The sequence below is a fragment of the Thermobia domestica genome, chromosome 7 (assembly GCF_964235325.1).
Source record: "Thermobia domestica chromosome 7, izTheDome1.hap1.1, whole genome shotgun sequence".
NCBI lineage: Eukaryota > Metazoa > Arthropoda > Insecta > Zygentoma > Lepismatidae > Thermobia > Thermobia domestica.
In genome coordinates this window covers 135502705-135515919 of record NC_137460.1, presented here as the reverse complement: position 1 = coordinate 135515919, position 13215 = coordinate 135502705, and the positions used below count along the sequence as shown (strand labels likewise).

At 37.2% G+C, this 13215-nt stretch overlaps 1 protein-coding gene across 1 annotated transcript in view; it reads left to right on the top strand.

Annotated features, from left to right (window-relative positions):
• Positions 1-13215, top strand: part of LOC145690409 (ATP-binding cassette subfamily G member 4-like) — a 265830-nt gene that overhangs the window by 60335 nt on the left and 192280 nt on the right. The window lies entirely within an intron of this gene.

Here is a 13215-nt window from a genome sequence, read left to right as displayed (position 1 = left end):
AGACCTAGAGTCAGATGGGAGGACAAGATTAAGATGGGTCTGGCAGGAATAGGAATAACAAAGTAGTAACTGAATCCAGTTGGCTAAGGATAGAAGTCAGTGTAAAGTTTTTGTAAAATCGGCATTGAACCTCCAGGTTTCATACGCCATAGAGTTAGTTAGTTACTGTGGTTAAGTTTTGTCAAAGTGCAGTAAAATAAAGTCACTTTGATAAAGGTAAAAGACTTCGAGAAGTGATCGAAGCTCTTTCGGAATCGGTGGGGAGGGGTTCCAATAATAACGTTCATTTGGACTTTTTACCCCTGTATATTAACCGATAGTGGTACGAATATACGATTTCTGGTTTCAATACTGATCAGAATAGGACAAAATGATAATAGATAGAAAAAAACTTTTTTTCTTAAAAGTTGATTTTGGTACTTTAGTCCAGTGACGGATGTAGCCTAGGCTCCACTAGTTTTTTGACTGACAAAAATAATTTGAAGCTATTATTCATGTATATTTTGAAAGTTTATTGTAAGCGTTGCCTTTTATTCTTTATTGGAAAATTTTTCAAACATTAAATGTAGTTGCAGTTTTTGTGTTATGCAATGTGTAAAACAATACTTAAGGTCCACAATGTTAACGTCCAATCTAACCATAATATCCATCAGGAGAGAGTTAAATTGGGAACTTCTGAAAGACCCAAGAAAAATTGTAAATCAATTTGGAAAAACAGGCAATCGACTAATTACTTAGTCTTGTGACTAATCATTTTTTCTACCGTACCTGTAAATGCCTACAATTTACTAACTGCTAATTCGTACCCTATGTCTAACTGTAAGTGATGAAAGGAATTATTCATTTTTTTTTTTAATTTCTAGCTTCTGCTAACGAAGTGGGTAAACCGAAAATGAAATCTTTGAGTTTTACGTCTCACGGTTATGCCGGTTGGGCTAAAGGAGACGGTGGTGATGAGAAATGAATGAAATGGTGGAATGAAGAAAGTGGGAGGAAAAGGGAGAAACCCCGAGAAAACCCATGAGCACGGTGTTTGTCCACCACAAAGTCCACATGGCGTGAGCTGGGATCGAACCACGGACCCCAAGCACCGGAGGTGAACGCTTTACCACTGAGACATCGCGTCCCCCCTGCGTAAACCGATTTCAAATTAAAATAATTTGCGTAAACTCATGATATACCTATCATAGTCTGGCTTCTGACCTAATTTTTACCTTCTAGATGGGCCAATAGTTTGGTCTTTTGTCGCAACCGAAAGTTATAGAAATTTACTGTTACGAGTACTTCCGATCTCAATATGGATCTCCATAGAGCAAGAAATGGGGTAAAAGATATCGAAGTAAATACCTTTGCGATATGAGTTCAGCTTCAAAAGGATATGTTTTATCTCCATCTTTGATAGTGAGATAAAGATTAAACGACAGGTTCCTGGTTCGATCCTAAGTAAGGTCTATTCTAGGACCCGTCTGCTATTTTACCGGACAGATTGGTTTGTGATTTCTTTGTCCGGTTTTCGGTACGACCTCGAAACCGGACATTGAATGTCCGGTATTTTTCCTCTTACTAGTCCTATTCTTTGTTCAATTCAGATTATTTTGTAGTGACGATAGAAATCGTTTGTCCATGAACATGGTTAAAGCAGATCTTATAATTTAGTTTGATGTCGTCCTGTCATGCGCGGAATTTGCTAAAGAGTTGAAGGCAGAAAAATTTACTGAATTTATCGAAACTGCTAAAGGACAACAAAAGTACATTTTGAAGAGCACAAGTAGCACTGCTTCATCCTCAGCTACATCTTCCAATTAAGTAATGCATTCAGATCCAGTAAAAGTATATAGGCATTATGAGACATTACCAGCCCCAGCGAAGCTGGTAAGGTCTAGTTTTTTCAAGTATATTTGCTTTTCCGTTTTAAATACGATGTATTATTGATGATAGACTACAAAAATTATATGTACCGACTCAACCTAAACTGGGATAAGAAAGATTAAGAAATGCTTCAAAAGTAACTAAAGTTATTATTAAATTGGAACTCCGAATCACTCGATTTTATACAAAGTAACTACTTTCAGGTAGTTCACATTTTTGACAAGCGATGATGTCACAATCTTAACAGTATACAGCTCCAGGAGGGTGCCCCGTATTTCTATTTTGAAAATTTGGCAGCCCTAATCCCAGGCCATGTTAGTTTGTGATAGACAACATCATGTCCACGGGTTTTCTCCGGGTTCTCTCATTTCATCCTTTTTCACTAATAATTTCCTAATCTTTTACCTTAATTAAGTGTCGGCAAGCATTTTTCATTTTGCTTGTAGTCAGCAAGAAATTCTTTCTCAGAACATCGTACAGCTCTCAAAACTCTTTATTAATTCGAGTGCGTTTGTTTTTCCGTCTTATGGTCAATCATTTTTTCTGTACATAACTTCCAAATGAAATTGAGAATTACAGGCATTTTTAAACATGTTTATGTTGCGTATATTACAATAGCTACTAAAAGTTCGGTTATACAAATTCCATGGAACAGTAAAGTAAGGAGAATTAAAATTAGCTTCAGTATATAATTTCAACACTCACTTCCTTCTAGCGAACAGTCACTTTGCTTGAAATAGAAAGAAAGAAAAAAGAGTATATAGTTTTCCTTGTATCTTCGACAGAGGTCAATGCACTTGTTGTATACTATCTAGCATTGACATCTCTTTAAAAGTCTTCATATTTCATTTGCGATTTACGTAATCAGACGAATGGTTAGCACTTCCCGTCGGTGATAATACTTATTTCTTTGTTTGTATTGACAAATTATTTCCTATATTTTGATTAAGGCCAGTTGGAGTCAAAAATGTTCTTTTTCCCTTATCACAACGAAATTTTTAACAAATATGCTCTTCAGGCTAAGGAAGACGGATAATTAAGCCAAGTGAATGATGTAAGAAAAAGTGATGGAATGAGAATGTAGGAGAATAAAGAGTACCAAAGAAAACCTAAGGACACAATGTTATCCACCACAAACTTACTAAGGCGGTGATCGAACCAAGGACCTCACGCACCAAAGATAAGCGCTTTACCACTCAGTCACCATGCTCCCACTCTTGAATCAAAACGAATTTTTGAATTTTGTTTCTTTCCGCAGTAGATAGCTAGAACAATTATCATAGCCAAGTTCGTTTATGAAATAACATTTTCACGGATAACGGTGGCTTTACTGTAGCTTAGCTCTCTACATCTCAATTTCTACTATTCAAATAAATGTGGTAGAAATTTTACGAATCTCACCATTAAATGACAGCAGACATCTTCCAGCTCTTAACATCTACCGGACGAAATTGAAATTTCTAGTGCGTGATTCCTTTTTAACTGTCTACCAGAGTCTATTTATTTATACAGGGTGGCCCACAAAAAAACCTGTCACAAGGTAGAATGAGTCGTTTTGTAAAATGAATTAAACACTATCTGATGATACAGATAAAATATGCGTCATTAATAGAAAGATCTGTACTCGTCAAAATTACAGAAAGTGCTGAAAATGTTCTCCTTGTGTATCAATGCACCTTTGTGTACGCCTTAAGATTATTCTATGTAGACGCTATGGAACTCTGTTAAGTCAATTTTTCAAATTTCACTCCATATATTGTCCCTCAAGTCTTCTATGTTCTATATCTATGTGAGTACAATTCATCCTTCAAACTGCCCCAAAGATAAAAATCACAAGTAAGGAGATCTGGTTATCGCGACACTCAGAATCCCTTACTAACTATCCCTTCTACCGTGAATTTCTCGTAAATTACTGAGAAAGACGCACGGGAAGTGTGATAGGTTGCCTCATCCTGTTGAAAGAAAGCATAATAGCGTTCCAAGGTTGTCAACTATTCATAAAACTCTTCAAAAATTCCGATACACACTTCAGTATTTACTGTTGACTAAAAAAATATGGGACCCACAACCACAATCCTACCGGCAGACACAGCACACCAGAATCCGATCTTTTCATCATGGATTCTGGTGAATGATGATGAATTATATGAGGATTTTCTGCGGACCAATACCTGATGTTCAGCAAATTTTTTACGCCCCGACAAAGAAAAGATGCGCCATCAGCCAAGAAAAACAACATCGGATCCATCAAACCACTCCCAATTGTTTGAAAAAGTAATCGACATGTTTCGCGTTGTCTGCCTCTTTGTATTCTTTGACGATGTTGTTTTGTGCGGCGTCATTTGTAGACTGTATAAAATACGTTGACATGTAATGCACTGAATACCCACTTCTTGTGATAACTTACGTGTCACATAGGCAGGTTTAAGCAATAATATAGGCAATATAGAACGTAATGGTCAAATCAAACATTGCCAAAATTGAAGTGAAGATTCCCCAAATGTACTTTGACGGTTCATTTTCCTCATATCCTTCACATTAATACTTAACATCCGGTCTCTATTTACAATAAAGAAAGGATATTATTGTTAACTTAGGTTGGCTGGGCAAATTATCTCTGACGAGCTGCTTCTTCCCAGAATTGAGAGAGGGGGGAAAATCCACAGTGGTAGCAATTACTTTTTATTATAATCTTTTGTGTTTTAAGAAAACAAGGAAACTGTATGAGAAACAGAAAGAAAAACCTTGAGTTGTTTCAAATCCACAATTTTGCATTGAACTAAAACAAATACCTCAGACACGCAACATTCTTGCAAATAAAGATAATTCATATATCTAACATAATGGACATAGGAGATGTTCCACTTGCAAATGTGTATTGAATGAAACCATGATACACGAGCTCTAGGTAATCAGGGCACGGCAGGAGGTTCCTAAATTCTACTTTTAAAAAAAGTTTTCATTTTTTACCAATTTCATTGGTTCGATTTTTTTTTACCATAATACTTCTTACCGGTATTTCAAAGACAGCCTAGGACAGTGATAGGTGAACGTTGCTGCCCGACGGGGAGGTAGCCAAAGAAGAAAAACTAGATTTAGATGGGACAGTATACGAGTAATTTAATTCAAAACAGCAATTGCTTCATTCATTAATATTTTTGTATACTTGATATCTACAATTCTGATTCCTAATCTATTCAGTTCTCCTCGTTTGTCTAATGGCTACCACATGTTCCCTTGGAGCACGAGGTTCCGGGGTCGATTATCAGGTAAGATTAAGAGTATCGAAAAGTATGACAGTGGTTCAGGTCAGTTTAAACTGTAGGGCTCATCCCATACAGCTGTGTTGCTGACAAAAGACGTTAATTAATCTCAATCAATTCTAAGAATCCTAAGTTATTTTAGGTAACAAGTCTTCCCAAAGAGGGGGGGGGAGGGTCCTTGAACCCACACAGAAATATTTTTTTTATATATAATTAAAGGTAAAGAGGTTATTTGAAATCTTCTTAGCCCATAAGCAATACATGTACAGTCGTACATAAAAGACAAACTTTATTTTGTTTTCTCTGCAAGAAGTTACATCGGCTGCCGCCTATAGTATAAAACTGGTGCCTGGTTGATCAGTATGGCCAGATACATTATTTAATTCTGAGACATGAAAGATAAAATTACCTTTGATATTCTGGTCTGAGAAAAATAGCCTGCCACTAAAATCACTTTTATTACATTTAGTAATAATATTTAGAAAAAATGGTTCCAGGTAACCCCAAGTAGGGGAGCACTCTCGCGCCCAGTACCCTATTTTCAAAGCTACTTATAAATATTTTTTTTTTCCTATCGCTATTGCAAATTGTCAAATTAACCGCAACTAACAAATAACTAAGAAAGAACAAATGGCTAATAACATTTGGTTGGCATTTTTTTTTAGAACAAAAACAACCTTGTGGATTCGAGAACCTCCCCTCCCCTCCATGCAATTCTTGGATTAAACTTTTGAAACACAAGAAACGAACAGCTATCAGTAACAACTCCAGCCTTAATTTCTTGGAGGAGGGCAAGCAAGGGGTAGAGACATTTTTGGTATGCAGTTTTATTTCTTTTATCGATAGTTTTATATTACATACTTAATTTATATTATAATATAAAATGTCAGGGAGTGTGGCAGTCACAGCAGGCGGAGTAACCAGGGCCGCTTACCGCTCTTGCCCGCACCTGTGGAGTTGTCACTGTTGGTTATTTTTATCGTGATTTAACCGTATTAGTGATCCTGCTGCTTTCAGATAAACTAAGCAAGGAAAGACTTTACTTCATATGGTTCAGAGAGAGAGAGAGAGAGAAAGTGAGCAAGCTCGTTGCCATTAAATTTGAACCAATATAGGAGGTCCTTTGTGACTATATGATTAGTGGATGCGTTTTTGGCCCACGAGACCCGGATTCGATTTCCGGCTGCAGAGAAGACGTGGGTCAATGAAAACTTGACCCATGACCCACTCTGACCTACCTTGACACACCACTCACCGTGGCCATTATGACCCACTCAGACTAATAATGACCCACTGTGACTCACAATCCACCATGGCCCAATCTGACTCACCTCTTACCAAAATTCATCGTCATCAAGTTTGATCCATGATCCACACCCTCCTCTCCACTGACTATTGAATTTCAGTTCCCTAAGTTGAACGGCTCGTGAAATACTCAGTTTTTCGCAAAAATTCGGACCTCCACTCTCCCTTAGGATATGTATTACAATCTCAGTTGGGATTGGGCCTGATTATATGCCAACAGTCATTTTGTTTGGCTTTGCCGTTTGCTGTGATGATCACGCACACATAATTACATTCAATTATTTTATATAATAATACATATACTAGAGGTGATTCAAAAATATATGTTTTCCAGTAGTCAGCTCCTCTAAAAACCACAGGCTATCTCCAAAGCCAAGTAATATTACTATTATTACAATTACAAATATCAATATCCAAAAGTTCTTGTTTTACTTAGACATACTCATCTCAAGGAAGTAAATAAAAACAAACGAAAAAGGAAGAAAAAATAAGTCTTGAAAGTAAAACGTAGACAAATTCACTAGTGTTCACAAGATGCTGTCTAGGGATTGGCACGAGCGAGTTCGAGCAAGTTTTCTTTGAAACTCGACTCGACTCGAAACAGACGTATTTGAACTCGACTCGAGAACTCGGTTCAAAAAATTTCCACCAACTAGACTCGAATTCGAGTCGTGTTTCGAGTCGAGTCAAGCTAAAACGGGCCAAATCGAACTAAATCCTGTGTGTAGTTTCAAGTTTTCTAATTAAGTATCCTACATAGACAATATAATTATCAATTATACTACTACTACTACTACTACTACTGCTACTTCTTCTTCTTCTTCTTCTTCTTATTCTTATTATTATTATTATTATTATTATTATTATTATTATTATTATTATTACACCATGTATAACCATGAAAGGTAGGCAGTTTGTATCTAAATACTAAAAAGTAGTTGACTACCGATCTCGATCAGGACGCAAAGACTTCGCTTACGAATTCTTGGTTTGAGTTTCGGAGGAGCAAGTATTCGGGTTCGATCCAAAAATTGTTATAAGTTATAGGACGCCGGCCGAACATGTTCAAAACTGCTCGGCCCGGGTTTAGGGTTGTCAACAGCTCGAGAGGCTCGGTTTACAGTTCATTCATTATCGAGCCAAACCGAGAAGTGAGCCGAGTCAACAGCTCACTCAACCAAGCTGGCTCGAGCCGAACCTGACCGAGCTGATGGCTCACCCCAACCGATCCGGTTTGAGCTGTCGGCTCAGTTGAGCCAAGTCGAACCGAGTCGATGGATTCGTTTTAACGGAGCTGGCTCGAGCCGATGGCTCAAGTGAGCCGAGTCGGTAGCTCATCCCAATCAAGCCGGCTCGAGCTGTTCGCACAGTTGAACCGAACCTAGCCGGTTGACATCACTACCCGGGTTAGGCTTCTGCTTGGGCTCAAGAATTCGACCGTGCAGGTTTCAACTCCGATTGTAAGAACTACAGCATATACTTTTATTGATGCTCACGACATTTGGGGCTCTCTCTTTATAAAGTTCTATTGTGTCTCGTTATCGAGACGAGACGCGAGCAGTGTCCCGTTAGATGCGAGCAACACTAAAAGTATTTCACATTACTGCTTACATTTCTTATGGCTTTCGCTTTCCTGTGTAATCAGGAGTTGATTTCAAAACGAGTTAAAACGAGCTGAACGAACGAGACATTTATCAAACTCGACTCAACTCGAAACTCGATCTCAAAAACAGTGACTCGGCTCGGAACTCAACTCAAGAAAATTACCTTTGACTCGGCCTGTCTGCAATGCGCTGAGCAGAGTGGGTCGGTGGGTCAAAGTGGGTCAGTGGGTCACGGTGGGTGGTAGGTAGCAGTGGGTCACGTCCTGTTGACCCAAGACTCAAAGACTCACAAATTTTGAACCACTGACCCATTCCATTTCTACCTGGCTAGAAAGCTGTAAGTTCACGTCTCATATAGCCTCGCTTCTGAAAGGAACACTAAACTCAAATCAAAACCAAAATTCAAATCAACTGATACATAAGTCAATACACTGAATAATGATTACACACGTGTTGTACGAAGTGCAGTATTACATAAATCCAGGATTTCAATGAGAAGGGGTCATTCGACATAAATACCTGTATATTTGTTTTCTTTGTATACCCAGGTTAGTACGCATCTACACTTTTTACAATATACGTATGTAAGGGTTCAAGTTTAGCTAATTTTTACATTGTAGCCCGAATCTTATTACCGTATTTGAGCGTTTATATTTTTCTTTGACAATAAGTTTGTTTCTTGAAACTTGTATCTTTGTTCAAGGTTTAACTAGTGCTATCCGGTAAGTTTAATTTCATTTTTTCTCTCGAGAATTAATAAGAGGGTTTTTCCTCCAGATAAAAAGGAATATATAGGATGTAATTAAAAGTTATTTTAACCAGTTGTGAATTTCCAACATAGATGTTCTGTTTTCGTTTTACTGTTTTAAAGGTATTTAACACTTCGTTTTGCTTTTTTAAGTATTTAACTCCATTTCCATATGTGGATTTTAGACAAAGTAGTTTTAATGTAACGAGCTTGTACTGCTTTAAGGAAGCTGTTTACCTTGAAACAAGTTCCGTTTGGTGCATTTGTATGGCATTTTTGTTTTCTTCTTTTTATTCACCTCCCCCACCCCCGTCTCATTTTTTTCTTTTGCCTGTTTACAATTATTATATCAAATGAAAAAAATATTTTGCCGTTTTCATTTTCCGTAGCTTATTTAAACTACGTGGTTTGTAAATAAAGAATGGGAACAAAAGGAAAAATACTTTCAAGGCACTTATTAGTCAAAATTTGCCTCGGTGAGATAAGCGAATTGCGTTACCATATAACCAAATAGTTAAGCGCGCCTGGGTTTTGTGTATGTGGTCCCCAGTTCGATTTGCTCTAGGGTCACAAAAATGTCGGCGTATAGATACAGCACCGCAAAGCAATTAGAACGCATTAGAATAAAGAAGAAACGAAATCCAGGCTAATTAGCTAGAAACAACTGCAATGAGAACCAAGTGCTGATACTCATTGCAGCAAGGGCCCCCCAAAGCTCATGTGGGTCTCTACTGTGTTTATGAATATTCAATATTTGGCATAATTTGAATGCAAATTGTCTTAAAATCCTCATATATATATATATATATATATATATATATATATATATATATATATATATATATATATATATATATATATATATATATATATATATATATATATATATATACCGTCTACGTCTGAATGGGGCCCCCCAAATTTACAGAGAAATCGGCGCCCTTGAGTAAAAGTGAGGGGAAACGCGGGAGAACGCCGTTCCCCACTTCCAAAAATCATCTATGACGTCCCTCCACTTCCTAAAACAAAAATTACAATCGGCAAAGATAGGCACGGAGGACGGTGTGACGTCCCCCTACCTATTCAGATCCATTTTTACCCCTGCAGACACTTCATGTCGTAGTACATCTGAAAAGTTATCTGCTCTTTCATAACTATATCTTCAGGCAGGAGCGGGGGCACAGGGGTTCAGTAATAAAGAGCTTACCTCTGGTGCGTGAGGTCCCTGGTTCCATCTCCAGGCAAGTAAGTTTGTGATGGACAACATCGTACTCGGGGTACTCTCGTTTCCTCCCATATATTCATTCTACCAATCATTCCATCATCATTCATTTGCTTTAATCATTCGTTTCCCTTAGCGTAAAGGACATAATCATGTAACGTTAAACTCAAAGATTTCATTTCATTTCAACTCCAAGGAGCCACATACACAGGAATTTATTTTGGGAGAGGTCCAAAACCTTTGAGAGAGTCCAAATTCAATATCAAAATTTGTAAAATCACTCCTACAATTAAACTAAATTTGGGGGATATACGTTTTAATGATTAGTATTAGTAATACATAAATAAAAATGTGAAGATACTTATGTCGTGGGGAGTCTTCTCTTCCCCTTACCCAAGGAATCCTGAAATTATCATATTGAATTAGCGTTTACCGTTTCGTTTAATTTAAATCCAAAATTTATTGTTAGCTTGTTCACTACCATGTTGATTTCTATATAGTATGTCAGCCACAGTATATGTCATAAAACCGTAGAACATTAAATTTTTTCGTAATGAATACTTACATTGTGTCATATGTACGTAATACATGAATTGATTCAAAGATAATATCAGTCACGATGCCAGAGCGGGAAAAGGGAATTGGCAAACTCTCAATAACATCACTTTATAGTAACGTAAATCAAATAACCTCTCACTGGAATATATTAGATAAGATGACAAGGTTTTTCATGTGCAAAGAACTTCAGACTATAAGTATATTATAAAGAACATATGAATAAGACTGATACGTAAACTTTGTTTCGTATAAAAGTTTAAAACACACTTGAGAGAGATGTGAGATGTGAGATGAGTATCTAGTGAGATGTGTAGCACATAAACAACAATATAACAATTGGAGTCACAAAAGTTTGATATGTGTAAAGGTTGTTTGTTACAACTATCACAGAAAAGTAATGAAACTGATATATCTGAATTTAATGCCCCATGATTATACCCCTTAAGGTGAAGAAGACGGATGATTAATAAAAGTGAGTGATTATTTAAGAATTGGTGAAATCAGGATGCAGGAGATAACAAAAGAATCAGAGAAACCTCCTATTGATACCATCAGGTACTCCATCGCCCCCCCACAAGACTACACGGAGAAAAAAAAATGTAGGTGGCATACTTAAAAACGTAGGTTACATTCGTAATTCCTGTAGTTTCTGGACTTAACGTACAACCGTAAGTAACATCCTGCAGCAAACGTATAGCTGAGAAAGCATGTATTATACGCACTGTCTGCATAAGTGCAATGACGTCATTCGTGTGACGTCATCTGCAGTAACAAGTATATACGGAGGTGATATCTAGCTTTGTGACGTCAGGACCATATACAGCATATTAGTTAATAATGATGACACACGCTGACTCTCAGGACAGAGCATAATTTCAAGTAATATGTATTATACGCTATGTACGTATGTTTCTTGCGTTCAACCCCGAGACAGCATCTATATTGTACTTATGCACCGTACGTACGACTAGATACAGTGTAAGTATTGTACGTATGTATTATACAGATTTTCCTTATGTCGCACACAGCTTGTCCAGATACAGCATACAGAATATCCGTATGCACCATACAGAGTGCACATATGTAGCTTACAGACTGTCTGCATGCAGCATATAGATGATACGTACGTCGCGTACAGGTTGGCCATATGTAATGTATGGATTGGGTGTATGTAGCTTATAGGTTGTTTGTCTGAAGTATACGGATTTTACGTATGTCGCATACGTATTGCCTTTTTGTAATATACGGATTGGACGTATGCAGTAAATAGATTATACGTATGTTTCTTGCGTTCAACCCCAAGACAGCATCTATATTGTACTTGTGCCCCGTACGTACGACTAGATACAGTATACGTAATGTACGTATGTATTATACAGATTTTCCTTATGTCGCACACAGCTTGTCCCGATACAGCATACAGAATATCCGTATGCACCATACAGAGTGCACATATGTAGCTTATAGACTGTCTGCATGCAGCATATAGATTATACGTATGTCCCGTACAGGTTGGCCATATGTAATGTATGGATTGGATGTATGTAGCTTATAGATTGTCCATATGAAATATACGGATTTTACTTGTATCGCATACGTATTGCCTTGTTGTAATATATGGATTGGACATATTCAGGATCTAGATTGTACGTATAGTGCACCATTATTGAAGTGCTACAACATACTGCAAAATGCATGATACATTCTTACTGTAATGTTGTCGCATATTGTTTTTCTCTGTATGGAAACAAAAATAGTTTAAAATATGGTTGATCTCCTTTGTGCCAATAATAATAAAATTAACAATACTACACTTTTCAAATCTTAGTTTGGAGCAGTGAAACTGTCAAAAGAAATGTATTTACCTGCAGGGTGTCCTGTAAGTTTGGGCTTCCTGCTAATTCGTTGGAAAGCTACTGCAAAGCCAAGTGTTGAAAAGTGACACAAGCGTTAATTTTAAAATTATGGGCACAAAGAAGGTTAACCATATGTTAAACTATTTTCGTTTTCATACAGAGTAAATCAATATGTGATATATTACTGTAAGAATTTATCATATGGTTTGCAGTTAGTTAGTTGCAGCACTTCAATAATAATGCAAAATGCACAGCCATATACAATCCTATATTCAAACTCAAACAAGATTTACGTACAATCATTTATTAAGCTGTTATCATCCATTGCTTGTACGATATAAAGATTATTTTACCTCATTCTTTTCCTTAATAGTATCTTCTTCTAAAGTGCAGTTGTTACCACAAGAGGCCTGAATAGAATTTTCCAGAAAACTTCTCTGTACATTTTAATTAACAGGTATGTTTTTTTTTGTTTTTTTTTTTTAATATCGCAATAATTAAAAGTATGCTGACAGCCGAAAACTTGTTCGCTCACAAGATGATTCCTACTCAGTACTCGCCATTAAAAATGCGACACCAAGAAGGAGACTGGGTAGCTGCACCAAAGTTCCCAGGCAGATACCTAATAGTAAGTGCAGAATATTCTTAACCGTCCGCTGTATTCGCTGTGACAACGTGGTGACAGCGGAGGCGTTGTGCAGAAATCGACTAAACATATTTATCCTTCCCTGCTCTAGACATTCTGCAAATTTGGACTTTCCGGGATGCATCCTTCTTAGTGCAACATTTT